Genomic DNA, 10,894 nt, shown 5'->3' on the forward strand with positions numbered 1-10,894 from the left:
AGATCCACTCATGTTGCTGCAAATAGAATTGTTTCTTTTTATGGCTGAGTGATGGAGAAGGCAATGGCACCCCACTCCAGTACTCTTGCCTGGAAAATCCCATGGATGGAGGAGCCTGGTAGGCTGCAGTCCATGGGGTCGCAAAGAATCGGACATGACTGATCGACTTCACTTTCACTTTTCACTTTTATGCATTGGAGAAGGAAATGGCAACTCACTCCAGTGTTCTTGCCTGGAGAATGCCAGGGATGGGGTCGCACAGAGTCGGACACGACTGAAGTGACTTAGTGGTAGCATGGCTGAGTGGTATTCCATTGTATATACTTGCCACATCTTCATTATCCATTCCTCTGTTGATGGACATTTAGATTGTTTCCATGTCCTGACTGTTGTAGATAGTGTTCCAATGAATACTGGGATACAGGGATCTTTTCAAATTATGGTTTTCTCATGATACGTGCCCAGGACTGGGATTTTTGGATCTTATGGCAACTCTATTTTTAATCTCTTTAGGAACCTCCATTCTGTTCTCCATAGTGGCTGTACTAATTTGCAATCCCACCAATAGTGTAGGAGGTTCCCTTTTCTCCATGATCCCTCTAGAATTTATTGCTTGTAGATTTTTTTTGATGATGACCATTCCAATCTGTGTAAGCTGATACCTCTTTGTAGTTTTGATTTGCATTTCTCTAATAATTACTGATGTTGACAGGTTAAAGACTTAAATGTCAGGCTGGATATTATCAATATAAAATTCTTAGAGAAAAACAGGCAAAACACTCTCTGACAAACTTCAGCAAGATCTTTATTGACCCACCTCCTAGGGTAATAAAAATAAACAAATGGGACCTAATTAAATTTAAAGCTTTTGTACAGCAAAGGAAACTATAAACAAAATCAAAAAACAGCTCAAAGAATGGGAGAAAATATTTGCAAACTAAGCAACTGACAAGGGATTAATCTCCAAAATATGCAGTTCATGAAGCTCAATATCAAATAAATAAATAAATGAACAATCCAATTTAAAAAATGACTGAAAAATCTGAATAGCCTGCTAGGCTTCTCTAGATAGATTTTTCCAAAGAAGACGTACAGATGAGCAAGAGGTCCATATATTCTATTTTTTCCTTTGCTCTGGAGAACATGGACCAATGCACAAAACATACTCTGCACATAAATGATAGCTAGAAATGGAAATAATAAAGAAAAACTCTTAAAAACTGTATTATTAAAAAAAAACTGTGATGTGTGGGTTTCAAGTGAAAACAGCATAATAGTCTTGCATAAGAAAAAGAATCTATTATCTTAAATAACTGGGAAGTTCAAGACAAATCTGATAAGATATGATTCAAATCAGAGACTTGCATTATATCATTATGCTGAGTCTTGACTCAGAGGTCACCTCTGAAAGACATCCTCATTTGTAATTTACTTTTTTCTCTTTGACATATATCACAATTTTATGTGCATTTATGATTACATTTTTCCTTTACATATCTGTATTTTTGTCTCCATTGGGATTTTTTTCCTGCTTTGCTAAATGTTTTGGAACCATCACTAGGCTGTTACCTGATAAATAATAGACATTCAATAAATATTTATTGGATGAGTAAATAAATCTTTTTCTCTTTCTTTCTTTTGATTTAGTTTCACCCTTTGTGCTAAGTTTATTTCTCTGTAAGCTGTCTATCCAAATAACAGGAAAAAGGGACATGAAATTATTAAATCTCTGCTTCTAATGATGCAATTCAAAAGGCTAAGAGATTCTCAGTCTCACAGTCCTATATTTGGAATTTCATCACGATTCTTTCCAGATAGAATAAAAGTTGGAGCAGTGTGTGATTGATTTCACAGGTCTTTTTGCTCAACCTATGGCAAGGCGTGGAGGAGGTAGTGCTTGTACCTTGACTGAAATATTTGAAATGGTTTGAGGATAAATCATGTTTCACTGTACTGCAAAAAGTGAGGGGAAAAAAAAAAAGTTAAATTGGATTCAGTGCCTAAAAAGGGAAAGGAATTCATCACTCCCATACGTGAACATACATCAGAGCATCAAATGATGAGCTGCAGGCAAATTGTGAATCATAGACTATAACACCATCAGGGGTTCAATTTATCTGTTTTCTTAGCTCTTGTTTCTCATCTGTTTGTTTTTCTTCATGGTTGTAAAATGGAAAGCAGCACTGAGGTCACCTTTCTTTTATCTTATTTATACAGTGAAGTAAAATAACAGAAATCTGGATGTTGAGAGTTTGTTATAATAGTTAGACTCTGTCTCTGCTTCTATGTTTAGTAAGTATTGAAAGAAATCTGTAAAAAATGGTGATACCAGCAGTAGCAAAAACAGTAGTGTTTCCTTATCGTAAGGGTTTTAGCAACTGTCATGGATTCTTGAAATAATTTATTCCATGACAGAGTCTCAATTCTTTCAAGCTTTCCAAAACTTTGTAGACACACAACTTATTGACTCATATATTCTTCTTAAAACACTTACTTAACTTTGAACTCCCTGCATTAGTTTCTAACTGAATCATGATTCAGTAGTAATTACAAAAATATTTTGATTGCAAAGATACTCTACTCTTCAAAAGACACTGGTAGAGAATTAAAGGAAAAGCACAACATGGTGAAAATATTTCCATAATTTCTATGTGACAAATAATTATATCTAAAAAATATTAAACATTCCTATAATTCAATAAGAAGATAAATGATCCAATCTAAAAATTGGAAAGGCATTCCAATTAGGAAATGGATAAAAGATTCGATGAGGCACTCAGCTAAAGAAAATAAAAAGAAGGCCAATATACAGACAAATATTCAGCACTTTTGTCAAGGATATTCCAATTACAACCACAATTGGATACCATTAGGAAGCTACCTGATGAATGGAATTAAGACTGACAAGTTTTGTTGAGAGTACTAAGCAACTGGTACACCTCATACATAGCTGTTGAGAGTGTAATACAGTAAAGCTACTTTGCCTAATTGTGTGGCAATCACTTAACGTATATTTGGAATATAATTCAGGAATCCTATATTTAGATATTTGCTTAATAGGATGAAAAATATCCTCCTACAATTATGTAAAAATGTGTGCACAAATGTTTGTAGAGCTCTATTCCTAAGAGTCAAAAATTGGGGAAGAAAAATAAATGTCCATCATTAGGTGATATGATAAACAAATTATGGTATATTTACACAATGGCAATGAAATGAAAAGGATGAAATACTATGTCACAGCTGGCATGGAAAAATTTTTTAAATATGCTGAGTAAAATAAGCCAAAGAGCAACAAATACATACCATGATTCTATTCGTATGAAATTCAAGTATTGTTAAGGTTTTAGTGACAGAAAGCAATCACTGATTTCCTAGGGCTGGTGATGGTGTAGGAGACTGATAGGGAAGGGACATGAAGGAAAATTTGGGTGTGATGAAAGTGGTTTATATTTTTATTATGGTGGCAGTCACGAGTGTACATTTTTGTCAAAAGCATCAAACTATGTACTTCAACTTGGTATGCTTATTGTGCTAAATTATACTTCAATATATTTGGTTAGGAGATGAAACATAAACAAATGAATATCATATCAGAAATAAAAATTAAGGGCATAAAACTTCTAAACACAAATGTAAGTGAAGTTTTCTTTTATCTTGGTTTAAGAAATTGTTTCTTAGACAAGACACAAAAAGCATTAAACATAGAAGAGGGGGAAAATGTAAATTTAAGCAAAATTAAAAGCTCACTCTCATTAGAAGACACTACTGAGAAATAGACATGCAAACTACAAACCTGGGAACAATATTCACAATACATATCTTAAAAACAATTTTAAGCTATTCAATACATCCTAAAAGCTACTGGAGTTCAACAATTTAAAAACAGGTTTGTTAAAATGGGCAGAAGACTAGAACAATTCAGTTGACAGTTATCTGGTCAGTTGCTCGGTTGTGTCCAACTCTTTGCAACCCCATGGACTTCAGCCTGCTAGGCTCCTCTGTCCACGGAATTTTCCAGGCAAGACTACTGACATGGGTTGCCATTTCCTACTCCAGGGGATCTTCCTGATCAAGGGATGGAACACACATTTCCTGTGTCTCCTGCTTTGACAGGCAGATCTTTACCACTAATGCCACCTGGGAAACTCCTGAAAGATACATGAATAGCCAATAAAAAATAATAATAGTCCAACATAATTTGATATCAGGTTAATACAAGATATGACTAAGTAAGATACTACTACTTACCTCAATAGGATGACTAACATAAAAAAAAAACTGGTAGTACCAGTAGTTGGAAAACATATGAAGCAACTGATGAAGTTTTATTTGGCACACTCACTTTAGAAAGCATTTGGGCAACATCGTCTAGAGTTAAATATGTCTACCTAGACATGTAAGAGAGAGGAGTGGTAATTTCATATCCGCAAAGGTCTTTGACAAAATATGTTCATGGCAGGTTTATTCATAATAACAAACAATTGGCAACAAATTAAATGCATATCAACAGGTAAATGAGTAAACGTATTTTTCCTTTGTTAGAGAATCCTACAAAGCAATAAAAAGAACAAAGTATTGTGACTATATATATGTATATATCCTATGTATATATAATTTATATACATAATGGAATACTATTCAGTGATAATAAAGAAAGAAACCACTTTTTGTAACAACCTGAATGGACCCTGAATATACTATATTGAGTAAAATGGGTCAGACAAGGAAAGAAAAATACTATATGATCTCACTTTTATGTGGAATCTAAAAAGCTGAATGCATAGAAATAGAGAGTGGAATGGGAAACACTAGTCAAAGAGTACAACTATTCAGTTATGAGAAGATAAATAACTTCTGGGGATATAATGCACAAAATGGTGACTATAGTTAACAACTGTATTGTACACTTGAAAATTGCTGAGAAAGTGTGTCTTAAATGTTCTCAACACACACACACACACACACACACACACACATACTCACAAAGGTTATTGCATGAGATAATGGAAGTGTTAACTGACTTTAGTATGGTAATCATTTCATAATATGTAAGTGTTCCAAATTATCATTTTGTACATAATAAACTTACATATCTCGTATGTCAATATACTTCAATACAGGTGGGAAAAAAGTCAACACTGTGTTATCTCAAGGTAGGGAATCAACTAGAAAGTGGCATAAAACAATCTGTGGGTGACAAAATTGCTTTATTTCTTGAGTGCTATGATGGTTAAATGGGTGAATGCATTTGTAGAAACTCACAAATAACTTGCACTTAGAATATCTTAATTTTATTTATGTAAATTATTTTTAATTTAAAAGTAAGATGAAGAAAAATGTAAACAAAAAAGGCAAATTGAGACCTTCCCCCCAAGGCAACGTTATAAAAAGCAAATCAACAAAATATATTCAAGGAGCTCAAAGTACGTCATTAAAAATTGTGCAAGAGAAAGGAAAGAAAAAGAACAACTTTTTTTGACAGTCCTAATACCAGGAGAGCAAAACAGAAAAAAACAACAACCGAAGGTAACAGCTTAAAAATCAATTGACCAATCCGAGAAAATCAGCTAAAAAAGGAAAAGCATGCAGTTTCCAGTTAAGAGTTGAATACACCCCTCTAGATCATCACAGAGCACCTGGCTGGTCTTCCTGTATTATAGAGCAACTTCTCATCCACAATCTATTTTACACATGGTAATGTATATAGATCTATGCTATTTTCTCCATTCGTCTAGAGGGATGAGACAGGGGGAAAGGAGGGAGCCTCAACAGGGAGGTGATATATGACTGATTTGCTTTGTTGTGTGGCAGAAACCATCATAACTTTGTAAAGTAATTTTCTCTAATTAAAAAATAAATTGAAAAAAATAGTTAAATACATCCTAATGACAACACAAGAGGGAGCCCTATGGTTACAAAACCAGGAATACCAGCCTTCCCTTTTAAGAGTACAAGAAAATCAGTTTCACAGAAACATGAAACATGAAAGACTATGTTCAGATCCCATATAAAGTTATTACAGGAAAAAGGCCAAGCAAAACAACGTTGCTACAGGAAATAACTGTGCCTTTGTAGTGAAAACCAAGCTGCACTGTGCAGATTCTATTTCAAATAAAGGGTTTGTTGCCCCAGCTGATGGCAAGGCTTCAGCTGTCTGCCTCTCCAGGCTTTTTGACAGCAACATAGACACCTCAACCAAATAACCATCCTTTCTGTAGCAGGCACCCTCAAACATTGATTATCACAGTTTTACTCGGGCATATTGGCCCAACCCAGGACACCTCTACAGAGCTCACCATCAGATCAGTTGATACTGACACTAGGAATGCCTTTAGCTTGGCTTCTCTCCCTGCCCAGTACATTCCCCTCATTGCACAGGTGTTAATTCCAAGCACTTTTAAATACATATTCTACATTCCAAGGGCTCTTAGAGTATGCTTCCCAGGGAACACAACCTGCAAAAGCCTGAAAGATGTACTCATAAAATAGGTGAAAACTAACCAATTATTTCAAAATAAGCTAAAAAAAAAGTGATAAAAGATGTGAAATAACAACAAAGGTCAGAATTCTAAATAATTTTGTTATGCATGGTTGGAAAAACATACATTTGTGGAAATAGGAACATTAGGAAGCACCTAGAAATGAAAGAAAAACCATTTATTTCATCAATGAATCTAAACCTGGAGGAAAACAAGACTGAATAATCATGCTGGAAATAGTAGATGTGAATAGAGTGAAAAAAATAGAGAAAAAGATAAAAATAATTCTAGAGACTATAGTTTCTAGAATACTATTGTTACAAAGTTTGTGACCAGGCAAATGCTAATGCCGATATTAAAAGCTACAGTGCTTTTTTCTGTTGGAGAATAAGGAAAGAGTAATGAGGTGTTAGTAATACTGTACTTTTGACCCATTTATGTTCACTTGGCGATAATTTATTGACATACAAATCACTATTTGTACACTTTTCTGCCAAGGTGTTTTGTTTCCATAAAAAAGCAATTATAATGTTCTTTCATGAATATGGTTTATTTTAAATGAGGATATTAATGTTAATATTTCTTTTCTATGCATTTCCTATTTTTTTTTCTTTCTTTCTGAGAACTGTTTGTTTTTATGTTTTGATAAAGTCTTCTTCAAATGTATGGCAACCCTTGGTTGTTCACATGCATTCCAGATTAAGGCAATAAAAAGTGCGATTAGAAGCTCTCTGTATATGGGTGTTCCTTGTGAACTGATGGTAACGTTTCTCTGCCTGAAACATTACCCATTTAGTTGAGGTAGCCTCTAACTTCCAGGCACCTCCTGCAGAAAAATATTCTTCTGTTTCTTAATGGAACTGTTTAAGACTGGCTGTCAATCTCCTGGGATTTGAGCATGGGAAACAATCTGGGGATGCTCCAGGTTACAAGAGCACTCACATCCAAGCTTCTATGTTCAGTATGAACTGAAGTGAAGTTGCTCAGTCGTGTCCGACTCTTTGCGACCCCATGGACTGCAGCCTACCAGGCCCCTCCCATGGGATTTTCCAGGCAAGAGTACTGGAGTGGGTAGCCATTCACTTCCGGGAATTTCCTGACCCAGGGAACAAACCGCATCTCCAGCACTGTAGGCAGGTTCTTTACGGTCTGGGTCAGCAGGAGACTTTACACCAATCTTACTCATTCTGTGTCCTCTGAGAATCTCAGTTCTGAGGATGATGGTCAGACACAGTTCTGTGCTGTGAATTCGTTGCTTTTAGTTGATTTTGTACATTCTGTCAGTCTATTTTCAGCACTCTCTCTTCTCCTTGGAACTCTTTTTTTTTTTTTTTCCTTCTATATATTTCTTTAATATCTTCTGTGTGTTATCCTTTTCTGTTTGACTTCTTTATGAGTATATGTGTATATATATACATATATATATTATTCCTGCTATAATTTTGGTAAGTTTAGGGGTAGAATGGAGAAGGCAATGGCAACCCACTCCAGTACTCTTGCCTGGAAAATCCCATGGACAGAGGAGCCTGGTAGCCTGCAGTCCATGGGGTCACTAGGAGTCGGACACAACTGAGCGTCTTCACTTTCACTTTTCACTTTCATGCATTGGAGAAGGAAGTGGCAACCCCCTCCAGTGTTCTTGCCTGGAGAATCCCAGGGACGGGGGAGCCTGGTGGGCTGCCGTCTATGTGGTCGCACAGAGTCGGACACGACTGAAGCGACTTAGCAGCAGCAGCAGCAGCATGTGGAGAGGACTGCACATAAGGAGCTGAATGTGTCTGAAATTCAGGTCACATGAGTGATGGGAAAGGATCAGATTATCATCATAGCTGTCTCAAACACATATTAACCAAGATTAACCCTACTGGGTGACACAAGAGACAGAAAGTACAAAAATCACAAAGAGACAAATGTCAGGTTAATTGTGGGGAAATGACAATGAGAGCTGAAAACAACAGGAATGTACATTTTGTGATACCCATTCAGGGCAGGCTGGTTTCCCTGGAGATATTGATGACAGGAATTTCCAGACAGGTGAGAGGTAAGATGAGATAAATACCCAAGGTGTTCACTGTCTTATACATTCAGATGGCAAATTTGAAACTAGGAGCTCTTCTTAATAATTTAGTGTAAAAGACCACAGAGACATCTTTTCAGCCTGAGGCAGGATTAGCTGGCTAGTATTTCTTATTCATGTATATGACGTATCTTTTAATTGCATAAGTAGTGGTTCAAAGGAGTGATCAAAAAAGGCATTGAGAAACACCATTTTTTGAGAGTCGAGGAAATAAAGGGTCATTGGAGAAATGTATAAAGCCTTGTTTAATATGTTAATAGAGGCTTATAGTCTATGCAGCTTTACATATTACTTATGCTTTTAAAAAAAATCTTATCCACTAGATGCAGAAAAAAAAAACTTAGGTAAAAAAAGAAAATCATATTATCCCTATTTTTTGTATTTTTAGATTCAGAGAACAACTGTAGCTATATGAAAGTCATGACCTAACCAGTGTCAACCTAAAATCTTCTAATTATTAGTACAGTAACATTTTACCACATCAAGTCACACTCCTAGATCCAAAGTGCCTTCTGGCCCAAGCACCTCATTATAATCTGGACGCAATCTTTAACAAAAAAAAAAGCCATCAAGATTTTTGGCATACAAGCCAAACATAGGGCAAGAGATAATGGCTATTAAGACAGTTTTGAGAACCATCAATCTGGGAAAAGAAGAATAGGAAAGTTATGTTAAAGTGACAGACACTTTGCTATCTCCCTAAATCTTTGCAACAACCTTGAGATAAACATATTACCAAGACTGCTTTACATAAAAGAACATTAAGGCCCCACAATATCAAGCAACTCATCCAAGGCTATACAGTTACACAGATAAATAGATTAGAAACTTTTATGACTTAAACATTTAGTGATACCTTTGTCCCAAATGTGTGTGTACTGTTTGAAAAATGTTGTAATTATAAAGTCTTAATAGAAAACCCCTTCTTCACAATCATTTTCCGAATAGCTAGCTGTACATCTTTGTTTCTGAGGCTGTATACCACAGGGTTCAACAGTGGGGTGATGATGGTGTAGGTCACTGTCACCAGCCTGTCTTTGCCTGATGTATTAATATGTTTGGCTGAGGGTCTCAGGTAGACAAAAGAAGCACAGCCATAGTGGATGATGACCACAATGAGATGGGAGGCACAGGTGGAAAATGCTTTTCGCTTGCCTTCAACTGATGGTATCTTCAAGATAGTAGAGACAATAAATCCATAAGAGATGCAGATGAAGATCAAGGGCACAATAAGCGCTAAGACTCCACAGATAAAGATGACGAGTTCATTAATGTAACTTCCAGCATAGGCAAGATGAATGACTGGTGAAATATCACAAAAGTAATGGTTGACCTTGTTGGAGCCACAGAAAGGGAGGCTAAAGACCAAAGTTGTTCCCAGTAGAGATATTAGGAAACCACTGACAATACAAGTTGATGTTAGCTGCCCACATACCCTCCAGCTCATGAGAATGGGGTAGTGCAAAGGCTGACAGATGGCAGCATAGCGATCATAGCCCATCACTCCCAGAAGCAGGCAATTGGTGACAGCAAAACCAAGAAAGAAGTACATCTGTGAAGCACAACTCACAAAGGACAGTGTCCTGAGCACAGAGAGCAGATTGATAAGCATCTTGGGCAGGATGGCAATTGTGTAGAAGATCTCAGAGGTAGAAAGGACACATAAAAAGAAGTACATGGGTGTGTGGAGGCTGTGATCCAAGCAGATGACTGAGATGATGGTGATGTTTCCACTCAAGATGATCAAATAGAGGCAGAGAAAGACCACAAAGAGGACAAGCTGCAATTCCCCAAGGCTGGAGAAACCCAGCAGGAGGAACTCAGTAACACAGGAGGAATTAGCCATGGAGAGTTGCTCCTACAGAATAAAGTCAATATGATCAAGTCCATAGACCATTGGAGGTGAGAAATCAAGGAGACTTACCCTTCATAAAGTAGCCATTCTGGATATGAAAGAGAAACAACAGGATTGTAAAGTAGCCAAATATCCTAAATTAATATGCACCCACAGTGATAACTTTCTGCTAATGATTTTAGCAGTGAACCTGGGGACACATGTTTACATATAATGTATAGATGCTTGCTCAAATAAAGCCTATTCCTCAGTCTTCGAAGACTTACATAGTCCCAACTTGCAAACACATATAGTCTCTGTTTAGGTCTTTTATTTATTTATTTTTTTGATAATTTAATTCTTAAATGTTCTTTTTCTGTAATAATTATTATTTCAAGTGATCATCATTTCATTCATATTACTGATACAAGTATTGTATAAACAATAGCACCAATATCTGAAAATCTACTTCCCATTTGTTTTTAATACATTCCTCATCTA

At 36.1% G+C, this 10,894-nt stretch overlaps 1 pseudogene; it reads right to left on the reverse strand.

Annotated features, from left to right (window-relative positions):
- Positions 1-9,467: 9,467 nt before the first annotated feature.
- LOC122676386 lies at positions 9,468-10,405 on the reverse strand (annotated as a pseudogene).
- Between the last annotated feature and the right edge of the window lie 489 nt (positions 10,406-10,894).

This window comes from Cervus elaphus, chromosome 20, assembly GCF_910594005.1.
Source record: "Cervus elaphus chromosome 20, mCerEla1.1, whole genome shotgun sequence".
NCBI classification, from domain to species: domain Eukaryota; kingdom Metazoa; phylum Chordata; class Mammalia; order Artiodactyla; family Cervidae; genus Cervus; species Cervus elaphus.